This window comes from Akebia trifoliata, unplaced genomic scaffold (genome assembly GCF_017979445.1).
Source record: "Akebia trifoliata isolate Shusen 1 unplaced genomic scaffold, ASM1797944v1 Contig00525, whole genome shotgun sequence".
Taxonomy (NCBI): Eukaryota; Viridiplantae; Streptophyta; class Magnoliopsida; order Ranunculales; family Lardizabalaceae; genus Akebia; species Akebia trifoliata.
Window position 1 is genome coordinate 1 of NW_028237065.1, and position 17,160 is coordinate 17,160.

At 33.4% G+C, this 17,160-nt stretch overlaps 1 long non-coding RNA gene across 2 annotated transcripts; it reads right to left on the reverse strand.

The window, feature by feature from the left end:
* Positions 1–1,578: 1,578 nt before the first annotated feature.
* Positions 1,579–4,291, reverse strand: LOC147381377 (uncharacterized). 2 transcript variants are annotated; one of them, XR_015174598.1, is made up of 3 exons: positions 4,245–4,291; positions 3,181–3,446; positions 1,579–2,616 (listed from the first exon to the last, which is right to left on the reverse strand). It is a non-coding gene; the product is annotated as an uncharacterized LOC147381377 (long non-coding RNA). The 2 variants fall into 2 exon arrangements; XR_015174599.1 differs by having other exon boundaries at positions 1,584–2,616; positions 3,345–3,446; positions 4,245–4,274.
* Between the last annotated feature and the right edge of the window lie 12,869 nt (positions 4,292–17,160).

Below are 17,160 nucleotides of genomic sequence, written 5' to 3' on the forward strand. Positions count from 1 at the left end.
AGCGAGTCAATTCATAAACGCAAGTGAGTTGATTAAATTTTTTTGTTTACTTTTTATAAAAATTGGCATATAGCCCTTTTTGTAAACAACTCTTTATGAGTACAATAAAAATTGAAATTATTAACCAATGAATGTTGGACACAGTGGCCAAGGCAACCCTCCAAAAAGGGAAAGGTCTTCAGTTCAAGTCCCCTTGTTGGTCACCCACAAAAATGTATCCCTATTTACCTAGTATGTGTGGTTTGTGGGGTATTGCATATACCTGGGGGATTTGGGCAAGATATAGTACTTTAAGAGGCCAATTGCCTCATAAAATTTTAACAAAATATTGATGAATAAAAATCCCAAAAGATAGTGATTAAAATAGTAAGAGCAGATGATGAAAATCATGGTCTTGTCCAAAGACTAGTCCTGGGGCACGTGCAACGCCCGCACATCACACGCACCAGGTAAGTGAGGGTGCGCCCTTACGGATGGCACCTGAGGAATTAATGCCCATACTGGGTATCGAACTCACATCCTACAGGCATTAACCTCTTATTGGTCCGGTACATCATTCATTTTAATTCCCAAACATGTTTTCCAACAAGTTAGCACCAAGACATATGTATGCCCTATGAATCATTTGTGCTTGCAAAATATAGTCTAAAGGACATTGATGCTAAAAAGGAGGTTTATCTAAATTGTAAAAAATGTGGAAAGGGACATAAAGAAATAAGATTTTCACGTTCTTGAGAAAAAAAATTGATTTAGCACTTTAAAAAAGAGAGCTTCTTTGCCACACCAACTTTTGCTAACGCCACTCCATGATGTGTGTTAATTCTTTGGTAATTTACATACGAATTAGGGTGGCATTAGCAAAAGTTGTTGTAGCATAAGAATCTCTCTTAATATTGTGTACCAAGCATGATCATAAATTCGTATCTTTCATTCATAAAATGTTGAAATAATAGATTATTCTCAGAGTTGCCCCATAGTTTTTCCCTTTTTTATTGGTAGTGTTTTTCACGTATATCTTGATATCTTGGTTGACCAACTATGTGTGATAAATTGCTACATATATTTGCTTTGATTGTTTATATTGGCATGGTAATTTTATCTTAACTTCACACATAATTGGGAAGGTTCTCATAAGTCTTTATCCCGACCTTGGGTCAAGTTTGTGCACGATTAGCTAAGGTTTAGGCTCAGGTTTGGGAAAATTTTGGCAAAACAAATTCGAGGTGGATCCGGGCATAGACATCAGGCTGCTTGATTTACCTGAACTTAATATGGTTATAATTTATAATATTTTTAGATATCTTTGTTTCTTTCTCATTCACAATTCACAATTCACTTTTTATTTTATATTTACTTTTAATTTCATATATGTGAACTTGTAAATACATTTTAAGGACAAACATTTGTAAATTACATTTTTTTTAAATGCCACTTATCATTATATAAGACATTTTATTTAGTATTAATAAGGAGTGAGCCAATCATCCCGACCGATCCGTTGGGTTGAGCATTTCATGCTTGAGGTCGGGTTTGGCGAGGGCACAATTGAGCCCCCGTCCCCCCCCCCCCCCCCCAAAAAAAAATGTTATATTTACTTTTAATTTCATATATGTGAATTTTTAAATATATTTTAGGAGAAATAATTGTAAATTATAATTTTATATATATAAATGCCAGTTGTCACCATATAAGACATTTTATTTAGTATTAATGAGGAGTGAGCCAACTTTATCAACCCGACCGATCTGTTGGGTTGAGCATCTCATGCCTTAGATGAGATTTAGAGAGGAAAAAAAACCACTTCTAGGCTAGACGACGGTATTAAAAGTCAACAGCCACAGAACTTTCAAATTTAAACGATTAGATTTAGTTTGTCTGTTTGTCGATGTGGTACTCTCTCAACCAATAAAACTGCCACAGGAGCTATAGGAAAAAAAAAAACTAGAGCGCATCCTTACCCATCTATCTAATTGTTGAAAATGCTGTAATATATGTCAAGAATGTCAACTTATTAAAATCCCCCATCACTACCACATAAGGCATTTGACATCAGTTATTAACCAAGGTTAAAGACATATAACATCAGTTACCAAACCGACGTCCATACAGGCAACATTGATAGCCTAAAGAAATTATATTGGTTTCAAATATGTTGATCATACAATGATGGTTGTTATCATCATGATAAACAGACAATGATTCTAATAATGATTATCATCATCATCATGATAAACAACCTCATCAAGGGTATATTATCATGAACATGGTCATCATAACATCATTATCATGCTCATTATGGTAATCATCATCAAGGCTTGAACCCATGTCGTCATATCATGATGAACATAAAATGATCTGATGATGATGGTGGTGGTCATCAGGTGATAAGGATGAGCACCCAATATACTACTGATTAAGGAACCGAAGTGAAATTCACAGGAAAAAAAACAAAATCCTATAGATAACTTACGTTTATATTGCTTAAGATAGATTAAAATGGAAGAACAATACTCACATTGTAGATCCCAAAGTAGTCGGACAGGGTTCAAGCCTTCCCCATAGAAAGATACATTCTTTGATCTTGTTGGAATATTCGATTCTAAAACCTTTATGATACTGATCAAAAGAAAAGGAAATACTTATTAGAAGGTTGAAAGAAAGTTTAATTAATTGTGATACACTAAGTGTCAACCAAAACAAGAAATGCATCTATTTAATAATCTCTTGGACTCATGATGCAAAGGCCTTCCTAAAGACTTCAACATCTCGCAAGCATTGAGAACTCTAGGCCTTCTACTTAGATTTTTTTTTATAAATATGATGCTGATTTTAAACTTGAGAAGATTAAAAAGAAAATTAAACTAGGAAGACAAGGTAATCCCTAAAATAGATAAGATGAAAAAAAAAATGAGAACACACAAATTTCCGATTCTCACTTACAAATTTTGATCGTTACTTTGCTAAAACAAAGTTCTTGAAAAAAAAAAGTACTCTGTTGACTATGGAGGTGTAAGGTCGAAGGATGGAGGCCATGACATAGTTGTTGCTCGTTCGGGTAGATACACGAGAAAGAAAGAGAGAGAGAGGGACTTTGAAATGGAGAGAAGTTTGGGTGGTTTCAAGCAGTTGAGGTATCTTATTTTAATAAAGAATTTCTTGAATCATGAATAGGCAACTTACAAAAATTATCGTGATGAAGTTTCTAGTGTTCTGACCATCTGTCCTATAGTAGTCATTTGCTTAGTTCCGTTCGATGCCTGCATGAATCTACTGATTATTATCCACTGGTGGCAAAGCAGTGGCCTTCTTGGAAGTTGTATTATCTGAGGACTTTGGAACCTCACCATTTTCAAAACAGATAGCCCAGTGAACTCTGTCCTCCTCCACTGCTAACTCCACAACCCATTCTCTCTAAGCTTTATTTTTTAGACAGGAAAACCCAAACTCTGCACGCAATTCCCAAAGATGATGTAAGAACAATATTCTATATCACCATCAAATCTATGATGAGCAATCCAATAAAAATCAAATTTATGGATAAACTATTATCATCAAATGATTTGGTGAGCAACAAGAATTTTGACTATTATAAGTAAGAGTCTGTCACGTAGAACACCAAAATCTTTTTCAGCATGTCTACTAAGACATAAAATACATTATCCAATCACATATAGACTATCATATACTCTGACTTTGTTGTCATTCGATACACCTAAATTGTTCAAATTGCCAAAGATTTGACTTCTGAGACTGCAACTTATGGTTCAACAGATTTCCGACTTTGTTGCCATTCAATCCAACTTTTGTTCTATTTGAATGATTGCGTACAAGAGATGATGAAAGGGATAGTAGCAAAGAGATGAAAATGAAATATGTAAATAACGAAAAGACCAAATAAAGTTAGTGACAGGCTCCAAGAAATTTAAGAAATAGGAGTTGCTTTATGAAATTTGCTTAATGAATATAATTTAAAGAGATTTTAGGAGAATACCTAACCCCAAACTCAGATCTCGATGAAGCCAAATATAAAAACCACATAGAGGCAAATATAAAAAAGCTCAAGGCATAAAACACCGTAAAGGAAAAAACACGTTCATGACAAATATACATGATCATTCATTCGTCACATTTGCTGCTAAGATCGGACATAAGAAATAAACTGGTTTGTATCCTCCAAGAACTTCACCCATAAGCTAAATTAAATAGACTACACATGTTATAAAAAAAAAAGTCACTGAGTTCACCTTTTCCACTAGGGTTGATATGATCCCAACACCTTTTCCGAGGGCTGATATATTGTGAGTTGATGTGAATGAGATATGGCCTGCTAAAGGGGATAAACACTAATTGATCAATCACTTGTGTATGATGGGATATACTTATAAATGGGAAAATTAGCAGTCTCATCCATTTTTACATATAGAAGTAAATCCAAACAATATTCATTTTCCTGAAATATTTATACCTGAAAATAGATTATGTTATTGCAGGAAAAGGGAAACACTAGAAAGTGTTACTAAAGATCTTCACCCTATTGTACACTCGTCACTGGAAAGAATCAAATTGATACAAGTCAATTCACAAAGTAACGTAAATTAAAATAGGAGAAAGAAAGTATTTTTACAATTCAAGTATACACTGCCATGATTTACAGATTCCCAACTAGATGGCTTAGAAGATTCTGGATGTCACAATGAATGATTTAGCCCATACACTGACTAAAGCAGGCCATCTTTTTAAGTAAAGAATCTTTCCAGATGAAAATTGTTTTTCTTGTCTCTCTACATAATTTAATTTCTCAAACAAATGCAATCAAACCAAACACACGGAGGTCTGTGAATAAATTTGTTAGTATTGTTAGAGATTCAAACTGACAAGTATTGTTGTGTGTTGGCAAACAAATCAAACTAAACATAATTCTGTTTAGTAACGAAAAAACAATTCAACTGTAATTACACTTCCCACCCGTTAAGAAACGAAAAGAAAAAAACGGCAATACAAGTCTCTGAAACAGTATGAACAAAGGTGGTAGCTATGAAAAACTTTCGATGTTAGATCCTATTTAAAGTTCATTTGAGTCTGAATTCATCTTGGATTACTACAATGGAAGGATTCATGGGCATTTAATCCTTGCCAATCCATTACTCATCTCAGTTAATATATTTTTAAAATAATATAAAATCTACAAAGAGAAAATTACCACCTAAAGGAATGCAAAATACCTACAAAATAAAGAAGAAAAATACGAAAAAACTTTTTAGCTGAATATAAGATATAACATTGCAAGATAAACTTTTCTACCTTAATAAGAGAGCAACCTGACTAATCATGAGGTTTGTTGCAGCAACGAACCAGCATTTGTTGTTAAACATAGTTATGAGATCAAACTTTTTATACACTATATATATGCTTTAATGTGGAATCACTCATTGAAGTAGTGGAAGTAGCAATAGAATCCAGTGCTCCCAAAGTTTCCTTTCCTAATATGGAAAAAATTATTTAAAAAAAAATTCATCTCCACAGTCAACTACTATTTCAAAACAACCCAGAATGATATTAACAAACTAGTTCAAGTCTACATAATATAGATCCTACTACGAAACAACCAATGAAAATACAAAAAAAAAAAAAAAAAACCAAAGAAAATTGGGTCAAAGTAGTCACCTAATATACTACTGATTAAGGAACCAAAGTGAAATTCACAAAAAAAAAAAAAATCCAATAGATAACTTACATTTATATTGCTCAAGATGGATTTAAATGGAAAGGCCTTCTTATGACTTCAACTTTCTTTATGAATGGCCTAGATGGATGAATTTGCGGTCCACGTATATGCAACATGCTTTTTCTATCTTGCAAGCATTGAGAACTCTAGGCCTTCTACTTGGATTTTTTATTTAAACATGATGCTGATTTTAAACTTGAAAAGATTAAAATAAAAAAAGAAGCCAAGGTAATCCTTAAAATAGATAAGATGAAAAAATATTGCCCCTTTTTAATGGGATTTTCACCAATCCTTCTCGGGAGAACACTTAGATTTCTGATTCTCACTTGCAGCAATTGATCGATGCATTGCTGAAGCAGAGTTCTTGAAAAAAAAAATGAGTGATCCTTTGTTGGCTATGGAGATATAAGGACGAAGGGCACGGGCTATGACAGAGTTGTTGCTCGTTCGGGTAGATACACCAGAGAAAGAGAGGGAGGGAGAGACTTTGAAATTGAGAGGAATGGTTTTAAGTAGTTTGGGTGATTTCAAGCAGTGTATCTTTTTTCAATAAAGAATTTTTTGAATCATGAATAGGCAACTGATACAAAAATTACTGAAGTAGATGACATGCTAACAATCTCAATCATCTTCTCCTAAATCGACTTGAAAAGTGGCTACCATCATATACGAATTGGACACGAAGATAAATAGAAAACAACATTCAAGACCAAGGATGGCTTGTGCGAATGGTTAGTTATGTTGTTTGGTTTATCAAACACCCCTAACCCTTTTATGTGCCTCATAAACTAAGTGCTACAACCTTTCATTGGTAAGTTGGATGTGGTCTATTTTGATGAAATCTTAATCTACTCCAAATCTGATTTAGGGCACCATATGCCTCTATGGACTATTTTTTAAACTCTCAAAGCCAATTCTCTTTTCATCAACTTGAAGAAGAGGCACTTCATACTTTTCGGTACTTTTTTAAGTCATATAGTCTCCAAAGAGGATATACAAGTGGATGAAACTAAAATTGGAGTCACAACTAATTGATCTACAAAACTCTCAAAGCCAATTCTAGTAACAAAATAAAGCATTGGAGAAGAAGATAAAAATAGTAAAAAACGTATCCAATGCTTTATTTTGTTACTAGATATGTTTCAGAAATCCGGATGAGATATCTCGAACTGACAAAACTGTAGAAAACACGTTACGCTAGAAAAATATGACCCCGCAAATATATAAGTCATCATCTTACAGACAAAAAGAAGGTTTACGATAAAATTACTAAAAAATGACCAAATTACCAAAATACCCCTAATCTTAAAACATCCCTAGAGCCCACGCTACGCTTAGGAAAATCCATCCAAACACATAAAACAACACATCGAAATTGAGTAAATCATGTTGCCAATTTTCACATAATTTGATAAAATTACGAAGATGCCCCTCATAAAATTCATGACCATTTCACACAAATCAATATTCCCATTGAATTCCTTATGAAAAACTGATTCCAAAACATTCTGGAATATTGAAAAACGACTTAAAACGCAAAAAATTGTATTCGAGGGCAAAACGGTAATTTTACAATTTTAATAATTAAAATTAATAAATTAATAAATAAATCATTAAATAATGTAAAGTGAAACATTAATAAAATTAATTTAAAATTTTGAATCAAAAAATCGATCAATCAGGCTTTCAGGCAAAATTGTTGATGGTTACTAGGATATTTATTCAAGGACCCCTCCATCTGGGGGCCCAAAGAATTAAAGATATAAAATGGGTTCTCTAAATCTTAAAGTGAATCAAGTAAGACTAAAGTCAATATATTAAAAGTCAATCAAGAAAGATTAAAGTCGAGAAATTAAAGTCAATCAAAAAAGACTAAAGTCAATCAAATGAGACTAAAAGTCAAAACCCTAATCTAAACTAATTAAGTCAATCTCATAAGACTTAAGTCAAAATCTTAATTAAAACTCTAATCTAAACTAATCAAGTCAATCTCATAAGACTAAACTCAAAATCCTAATTAAAACCCTAATCAAGTCAATCTCATAAGACTAAAGTCAAAATCCTAATTAAAACCCTTAAAGAAATCCTAATCAAATCCTAATTCTTCTAAAAAACTCTATAAATAGGAGCCTCTATACCCTATTATCGTATCCAGGAAGAAACCCTAAGAAAAGTAGGTCAAAAAGCTTTCCTAGACTCCCATAAACCCTAATTTTGAAGTCCCAACTCCTTACCTAACACCCATATATCAATTTTAGCCCAAAAAACACCTAGAAACCCTTCAAAAACACCGAGAAACCCATAAACAAATCCGAAGAATTCAAATCTAAGAAAGAGATACCTCAACTTGGAGATCAGAAATCAGATCCGGTGACAGAACGAAGCGAAGAATATTGTACAAGAAGTTGTTCTATCAGATCTAAGGGAAAAAAAAACCATTGCGCTCGAAAAAGGTATGTATTTTTATTTTTTTATTGATTAGGTCTTTTTAGCAATGTAGTTCTATTTGGGAATTAGTAGAGACCGGCGTTTGCCGGGCGGGGTTGTGCCTAACACCTTCCAACTCCATAACGTGATCCCTAGACTTAGAGTCAATGTTCGGTTCCTAGACCGTAATAACTTGGTGGCGACACCCAAACCCCAAAGGTCAAAAGTGGATCTGCGAACCCCGCAGGTAGAGGGCGCTTTCAAAGGGTTGACAATCATTTCGCGCCAAAAAATTTCATAAATAACACAAATCAATAATCCTATTAATTCTTCACGAAAAATCGATTTCAAAACATCTTGGAACATCGCAAACTAACTTGAAACACAAAAGTTCTCTTCGGGGGCAAAACGATAATTTTTAAAATTTTAAAATTTTTAGTTTCGAAATTAATAAATAAAGTATTAATTAACTTAAAGTAAAATCTTAATAAAGTTAATTTAAAAATCTGAACCAAGTCAATCTCATAAGACTTAAGTTAAAACCCTAAAGGAAACCTTATTAAACACTAACTCTACCTAAAAAAGTCTATAAATAGGAGCCTCCACACCCTTATCTAGTATCCAAGAGAAAATCCAAGAAAAAGTAGGTCAAGGAACCTCCCCAACTTTCCCAAAATCCTAATTTTGAAGCCCTAACCCCTTACCTATGATCTAACCCCTAATTTTTTCTCAAAAAACACCTAAAGACCCTTGAAAAACACCCAAAATTCATAAAAACTCAGAAACTTCATAGATTTAAGAAGAAGATACCTCAACTAGGATATCAGAATCAGATCCGGTGATGGGTGAATAGAAAGGAAATACATACGAGGATACTCTCCGCTAATGCTGAGGGAATCGTTGTAATCCGCAAGGTAATCTTTTTTTATTTTTTTATTTGTTGTTTTGGTCTATTTTGCAATGTAATCATTTTTGGAAAGTGATAAAGATCGGCGCTTGCCAGACGGGGTTGGTGCCTAATAACTTCTAATCCCGTAATATGATCCCTGGATCTAGTTTCTTTTGTAGATTAATTTTTATTATCTGTTTAAAGTCGATGTTCGGTTCCTAGACCGAAATAACTAGGTGGCGACTCCCAAACCTCAAAGTCAAAAGTGGATCTGCACACCCCGCGAATCGAGGGCGCTTTCAGTGGCGACTCTGCTAGGGACTATTGAGGATCGAATTTGAAAAGCCTCAAGTATGGGAACATTGCCAAATAGACCTAGTTTTATTTTATTTTTTTAATTGTTTGTTTATTATTTTATTTTAGATTTTATTATTTTTATTCTCTTGGCATCATTTGATTGGATTTTGAGTATATTATTTTTGGAATATTGTTTTCTATGGTGCAATCAGGGTCACAAGTGGTGACCCATAATAATTTTGAGTTTTCAAAAATTGGGGATGGAATAATGATTATTGAAGACAAGGAGCTATGAATTATTTTTTCTAAAAAAAAATATTTTAATGTTACTGTGCATTTTGTGCAACTAATTTTTTTTTTATTTTGAATCTACACGTGATAAAGGTATCAAAGAAAAAAAAAGGAATTTTTTTTTATGCTGCTGTTAGTAAAAAAATTATATTGTGTGTCATGAGAAGGAATTAAAAATAAATAAAATTTCAAAAGAAAAAAAAAAAAAACAGCACCATTGTGCTGGTGTGTGGTCAGTAAAAAAAACACTTTTTACTTTTTATATCTTCTTCTTCATGAAGAGAAGGATGCCGTAAGAGGAGAGATACGTCTCTCTCTCTCTCTCCCTCTCTCTCTGTGCGATGTATTTGTTTGCTTCTTTATATTCTTCGTTAATGGCTTTGAAAGCTATTTGCACGCTCAACTCTCTATGTGGGCTATTGGGCAGCTAGACTTATCTACCCATGAGATTTATAACTGAATTCTGGGTAGATTTTGCTTCTCAACTATCAATCCCTTCCAGTTGATGCCAGGCTTTTTTTTTTTCTTTCTTTTTCCTTAGTTGACTTTATTGGTATTTGGCTTGAAACAATATTTTCTGGTTTGGTTTTTCTTTTGTGTTCCTCTATTTGTTGATTTGGTGGGATTTGAGACTTCTCTAACTAATTTTGTCACTAAGGTCGACGGTTTTATTGCTGATTTTAAGTATCTGAAGAAAGGGGTGGTGGATTTAATAAAAAATCAAATTTTGATCTGTTTTTTCCACATTTTTTTCTATCATTATCTAAGCAGTTTTTCAAGATTTTGGAGTGTTCAATAAAATAACATAAAAAACCTAATTTCTCCAACTTCATCTGATTTTCTTTTCAAGTCAAAGTGTTTCGATCAATCAATCGTAGAGAAATCGTTGAAGGAAAACCGTTTTCTAGTCAAGTAAAAAAGATCCATCCAACTCAGCTGAGTCGAATTTGAAGGGACTCGGTAACGCAAATAAACTAGATTGGATATTGAGGTGACTCGGTTGCAAACTCGTTAGTATAGTCCTTGCAGATCAACTTCGAAAATTCGATCCTGTAAGCGTCTGCTCAGTGTCAGGCTACAATTTCTTAAAGAAAGTCATCTTCCACATCTCATAAGGAAAAAAAAATTTATGTGCAAATTAAGAAAGTGAATATAAATGGGGTTGGAGGGGTGAGAATGGATTTCTGCTGGGATATTGAAGATGAGGATGTTACATGCATCCTAACGCCATCAATGTTTTTGGAAAGTAGTGACATCATTACTATTATTTAAAGGAAAAGTCCTGTCAGGTCATTGAATAGTCTTAGAGATTCATTCTTCAATTTTTGAATAGTTATCCAAGCGAGGAGAATGACCTCTATATAAAATAAAATAAAATAAAATAATAAAAAAAGGGCTAGTCTTACTAACTTAGTAAGATTTCTTATTAAGAATCATTGATTTTACCACGTGGCACTCAAAAAGATGATCCAACGCCATGTGCTTGTGGCGGACGAAATTCTGAAAAATTTTAAAGAAAAATTTTCCAGAAATTTTTTTAAATTAACTTTCATTCAAACTTTGATTTTTAAATTTGAAATTTCAACGCCATCCATTTTCAAAACCTTGGATCTAAAAAAAAATTGAATTTCATTTTTCGATCCAAATTTTTTCCAATCAAAATTGTAAAGGCCATGAAATTAGATTATCAATAGGGTAACCACATTAGCAAGATGACCCTTAGTAAATTTGAAATCCTATTACGTTAGTCAGGTAAGCTTCATTTTCACCTTAGGTTTGTTGGGTGACAAACTTCATGAAGTAAAGGTACTTGTATGAAAATTTCAAGAGATGAGTTTGTTTGATAAATTTTCTTTTTCTTTTTTTTTTTTTTTGAAAAAATCAATTTATTTCTTTTGAAAACAAAAAACAAAAAGGATTCATCACTCCTTATCTCTGCAACTATCAATCCATCTTCAATTCAATGTTCGGTGAAAACTCAATTTGTTCTGGGTTGCTTAAAGCGATCATTTATTGGACCATTAAAAAAAAATCATTTTGTTTTGGAAAAAATAAAAATTTCTTGTGCCTATCTCAATGTTTATGTGTCATCGGTGATTGATCACTTTCATTTTACTTTGCAAGATCTAATTGACTGATATATCTCCATGATTTGACTGATATATCTCTATGATGTGCATGCTTTGATCTCGAACTGAATGTTATGGATTTTGTTTTTCTTGATCAATATGTGAAATCCACCCATACTTGTGTGATTTGATCTCGCCTATGGGCCTGTTTATCAGAAAAATGCCCCGGGCACACCCCACCCTGTTTTACACACACCACCGACACGTTTATTGCTTTGCACTCTTGCATGTCCCATATAGCTAACATAACACTAGTGCGTGGCCCGATCTCTTCGAAGATGCGACGTTATTCATGAAAATCACAACTCCAGTCACGTACCTTAGGGTATATAAAACTGGGGCATTAGTACCGTTTGATCAGGTGGTCTGAAAGGTATATCGATGCACCCAAATTGGAGCGACCTGACCTAATTCTGGATTTTATTTTGATTGTCTCTTCTCTTTTAATAAAAACAAATTGCATATCCTTTGCGAAATCGTGTCTTAGAGTAACTCTAACCCATCGCCCTTGCCAATTCAATATGATTTTAATCAACTCTCACATATTTCCTACCCATTCTCATTGATCTAATTGTTTTCCTGCAAGAATAGCCATGAAAGGAGGCAAATATTTCTTCTTAGGAAATGTAGGTATTTTTTATACAAACAAGTAGACGTAAGTTACAATTGAATCCCATAGCCGAATAATGAGATATGACCATTTGAATGCATCGATGTCCTACATCGGAAAAGGGATACCTTTATGGAAATCAATTTTTCAAGAAGGCTGTAGATCTTAGAAGTAAAATTCGAAAACATAAAGACGCAGCTAACATCTATATAGACAATTGGATATATTGTATGAATCAGTTAGATAAACGAGCAAGGTGATACAAGCATTTAAAAAACATAAAAGTTTTTTATGAGAATGAGTGCTTGTGTAGAGTATCCCATTGTTTGTTGTTTTCGAGAAAGAAGGTAAATACATATAAAAAGCAATGGAAACGTAGATATTTTCGATATGAATGAGTGGATGTAAGTTACGATTACATACCACAGACGAATGATGAGAGATGACCATTTGAATGCATCAATGTTTTGCCTAAGAAAAGGATACCTTCACGACATTCACATTTTTTTTTTTGGAAGAGTTGCTAATCTCATAAAGAAAATATGGGAACATGGCAACGAAGCTAACATTTATACGGACAAGGAAATGAGATACGAGCGTTTAAAAAACGTAATTTTTTTGAGTTTTCGATGAGAATGGATTCTCGCGAAGTATTACATTATTTGCTATTTTCGGGAAGGTAGGTAAATCCATATCGAAAATATTTATACTCGGGAAGGTAGGCATTTTCCATATGGATGAGTAAACATAAGTTACGATTAATTTCCATTGACGGGTAATAAGATATGACCATTTGAATGCATTGATATCTTGTGTCATAAAAAGGATATCTTTTGAGATATCATATTTTTCAAGAAGGTAATTTTTCTTAAAAAGAAAATTCGAGAACATGGAGACATAGCTAACGCCCATACGAATAGGTGGATATATGCTATAAATCGATTGGATGAATGTGAATAGAGATATGAGCATTGAAAAAAACATATATATATATATATATATATATATATATATATTATTTTTTTGAGTTTTTCACTAGAACGGGTGCTTGTAGGGACTATCACATTGTTTGATGTTTTCTTGATGGAAGTTAAATCAGTATCGAAAATCTTCTTTTCGGGAATGTAGTTATTTTCGATATGGGAGTATCCCCGTATCTCCTTGACTATTCATTTGATCGATTCATAGCGTATATCCACCCGTTTGTACAGATGTTAAATATGTACATTGAACCGTATTCATTAACAAAACCCCTATGTTATCAAAAATTTAAAACTTATCATATTCAATTGAAACTCGGTCATATGATTAGAAATCATCCTCAACCCCAATATTATATGGAACTAATCTAAGGTTGGCAATGATCTGAAATATACCCGATGTCTAACCGATTCAATCTGAAAAAATATGAAAAATTGAATTTTCAATCGGATTCGAATGGAAATCTTAGATCCGATACAATTTCATATAAATACGTATAAATAAAATGTTTTAGTATTTTTGGTTTCCCCCTCTATATTTGAAGTTGAAAAGTGGATTTTTTTTTTAATTTTTTGAACATTGATAATATGAAAATAAGGTATGTGTTCAAATTAGATCGATTAGTTTCAGATTAAAAATTAAATGAGCCGGATCGGATTTTGTTAACATATTCATTAATCGGATCGGGTACATATTTAAAAAAATTTGAATCGGTATTAGAGTGGTATTGATCTAGTATCTAATCGATTTTTTTATAGCCTTATTAACCAATGAGCGTTGGGCGCAGTGGCCCAGGCATCCCTCCAAAAAGGGAGAGGTCTTTAGTTCAAGTCCCCTCGTTGCCACCCACAAAAATTGATCCCTATTTACCTAGTATATGTGGTTTTTGGGGTATTGCATGTACCTGGGGGATTTGGGCATGATATAGTACTTTAAGAGGCCAATAGCCTCATAAAATATTTCTAAAAAAAATGAAATTATTGTATCTTTGAATAAAAACCCCAAAAGATACTAATTAAAGTAGTAAGAGTAGATGATGGAAATTATGCCTTTAGATAAAATAAAATAAAATAATGTGATTAGGATAAGGTTTTGCCCAATACATAGACCATGGTCTTGTCCAAGGACTAGTCCCGGGGCACGTGCAACACCAGCACATCACATTTATTAGGTAAGTGAGGGTGTACCCTCGCGGGTGGCACCTGAGGAATTAATGTTCATATTAGGTATCAAACTCATAACCTACAGGCATTAACGACTTATCGGTTTGGTACATTATTCATTTTAATTCTCAAACATGTTTTCTAACAAGTTAACACCAGTGAGATGGGTATGACCTATGAATTATTAGGATATAGGGTTACAACTATCTTTGGACTTGCAAAATGTAGTCTAAAGGACATTGATGTTGAAAAGGAGGCTTATCTAAATTGTAAAAAATGTGAAAAGGGACATAAAAAAATAAGATTTTCACATTCTTAAGAGAAAAAAATTGATTTAGCATTTTAAAAAAGAGAGCTTCTTTGCCACACTAGCTTTTGCTAATGCCACTCCATGATGTGTGTTAATTCTTTGGTAATTTACAGACGAGTTGGGGTGGCATTAGCAAAATTTGGTTTGGCATAAGAATCTCTCTTAATGTTGTGTACCAAGCACGATCATAAATTTGTATATTTCATTTATAAAATGTTGAAATAATGGATTATTCTTGGAGTTACCCCATAGTTTTTCCCTCTTTTATTGGTAGTGTTTTTGACATAAATCTTGATATCATGGTTTATCAACTATGTGTGATAAATTGCTACATATATTTGCTTTGGTTGTTTATATTGGATTGGTAATTTTATCTTAGCTTCACACAATTGGGAAGGTTCTCGTAAGTCTTTCACGAAAATCACATTTTTTGGGAAGGATGCATTTGAATGCATCGATGACCATTTGAATCTGACGTCTTGTGGGTCTCAGACGGAAAATCCAAGGGCATGAAAACGTAGCTAACGTCTGTATAGACGTGTGAATATATAATATGAATTGGTTGGATGAACATGAAAGGAGATATGAGTGTTTCAAAAAGCATAAAATTTTTTGAGTTTTCGACAAGAATGGGTACTCACCAGTCTATCTAATTTAATCGTGACCTATGCCCAATCGTCCATATAAAAAATACCAACGTTTCTTGAGAAGAAAGATTTTCGATTCGAACTCATCTTCCTACCCGAAAATGGCAAAAAATGGGAAACTCCGTCCAAGCATCCATTCTTGTCGAAATATCGAAACTTTTTACATTTTTTTAAACGCTCGTATCTTATTGTACGTTCATCCTAGAGATTTGTAGCTTATACCCACTCATCCATATGGATGTTAGCTACGTCTCCATGTTCTCGAATTGTCTCTACAAGACCGAGATCCTTTCCAAAAAACATGATTTCTGTGAAGGTATCCCTTTTCAGGGGCAAGACATCGATGCATTCAAATAGTCATATCTCATCACCCATCTATCCGAATTAATCGTAACCTATGCCCAATCGTTCGTATCGAAAATACCTGCATTTCTTGAGAGAAAGATTTTCAAGTCGAACTCATCTTCCTTCCTAAAAATGGCAAACAATAAGAACAAGCACCCATTCTAGTCGAAAACTAAAAAAAAAAAAAAATTATATTTTTTTAAACGCTCGTATCTTATTGTCCGTTTATCCCGTGGATTCATAGCTTATATCCACTCGTCCGTACGGATGTTAGCTACGTCTCTATGTTCTCAGATTTTCTCTAAGAAAGTGGGGTCCTTTCTGAAAAATATGATTTATGTGAAGATATCACTTTTTCCAAGCAGGACATCGATGCTTTCAAATGGTCGTATCTCATCACCCATCTATCTAATTTAATCGTAACCTACACCTAATCGTCCGTATAAAAAATACCTACATTTCTTGAGAATAATTTTTTTGTATTTGGACTCATCTTCCTACCCAAAAATGACAAAAATGGGAAACTCCGCCCGAACACCTATTCTCGTCGAAAACTCAAAACTTTTCATGTTTTTTTAAACGCTCGTATCTCATTGTCCTTTTTGCGCTTAACACCCACAATTTACCTCTATGTCCCCCTCTCACTCCGGCACATCTTCTCGTGGATTCATCAACTCTCTGTCCCTATCTTTATCAGACGCATCAACTCTCGATCTGTCCCTCTTTCTCGCATCAACCCACAATTTACCTCTATATCTACTTCAAACTTCTTGTTATGGTTGAGTTTTCTTCCCCATATTTAATAATCTTTGTTTCATCTTTAGAGAATACATCCATACTGATATGTGAGTGCTTCTATGTTATACTTAGAACACATAGATAAATCTAGGAACTGGGAGTAGCACATTTGGAAGCAATGTATTATCCATATAAAGAATTTGTATATTTTTCTGTAATTCTCAATTTTTTGACATATAGTTCAAAGCCTGTGAACTATGTGTATTTGAATTTTTTACCTTTGCAAGACATAACATTATTTTGAAACATGGTATTAAATTTGGATACATATCATAATGTATTGATAATATATTTTGATTTTAAGTAATAGGTAGTTTATCTTTTCCCTATTTTGATTTTTTGATCAAGTTGTGTTGTTGTATTATTTCTTATTACATCAATTCTCTTCAATTCTGACTTTCCTTAACCGTTTTAGACCCTTCAACTCATAGCAAAGCACTCCTTATTGGTGTTGTCACCGGTCTTCATTTACATTCCCAAGCCACAATCAACTTCATTTGATTTCCATTGGAGTCATTCTTAGACACCCAAAAAATATGTTCATTTTT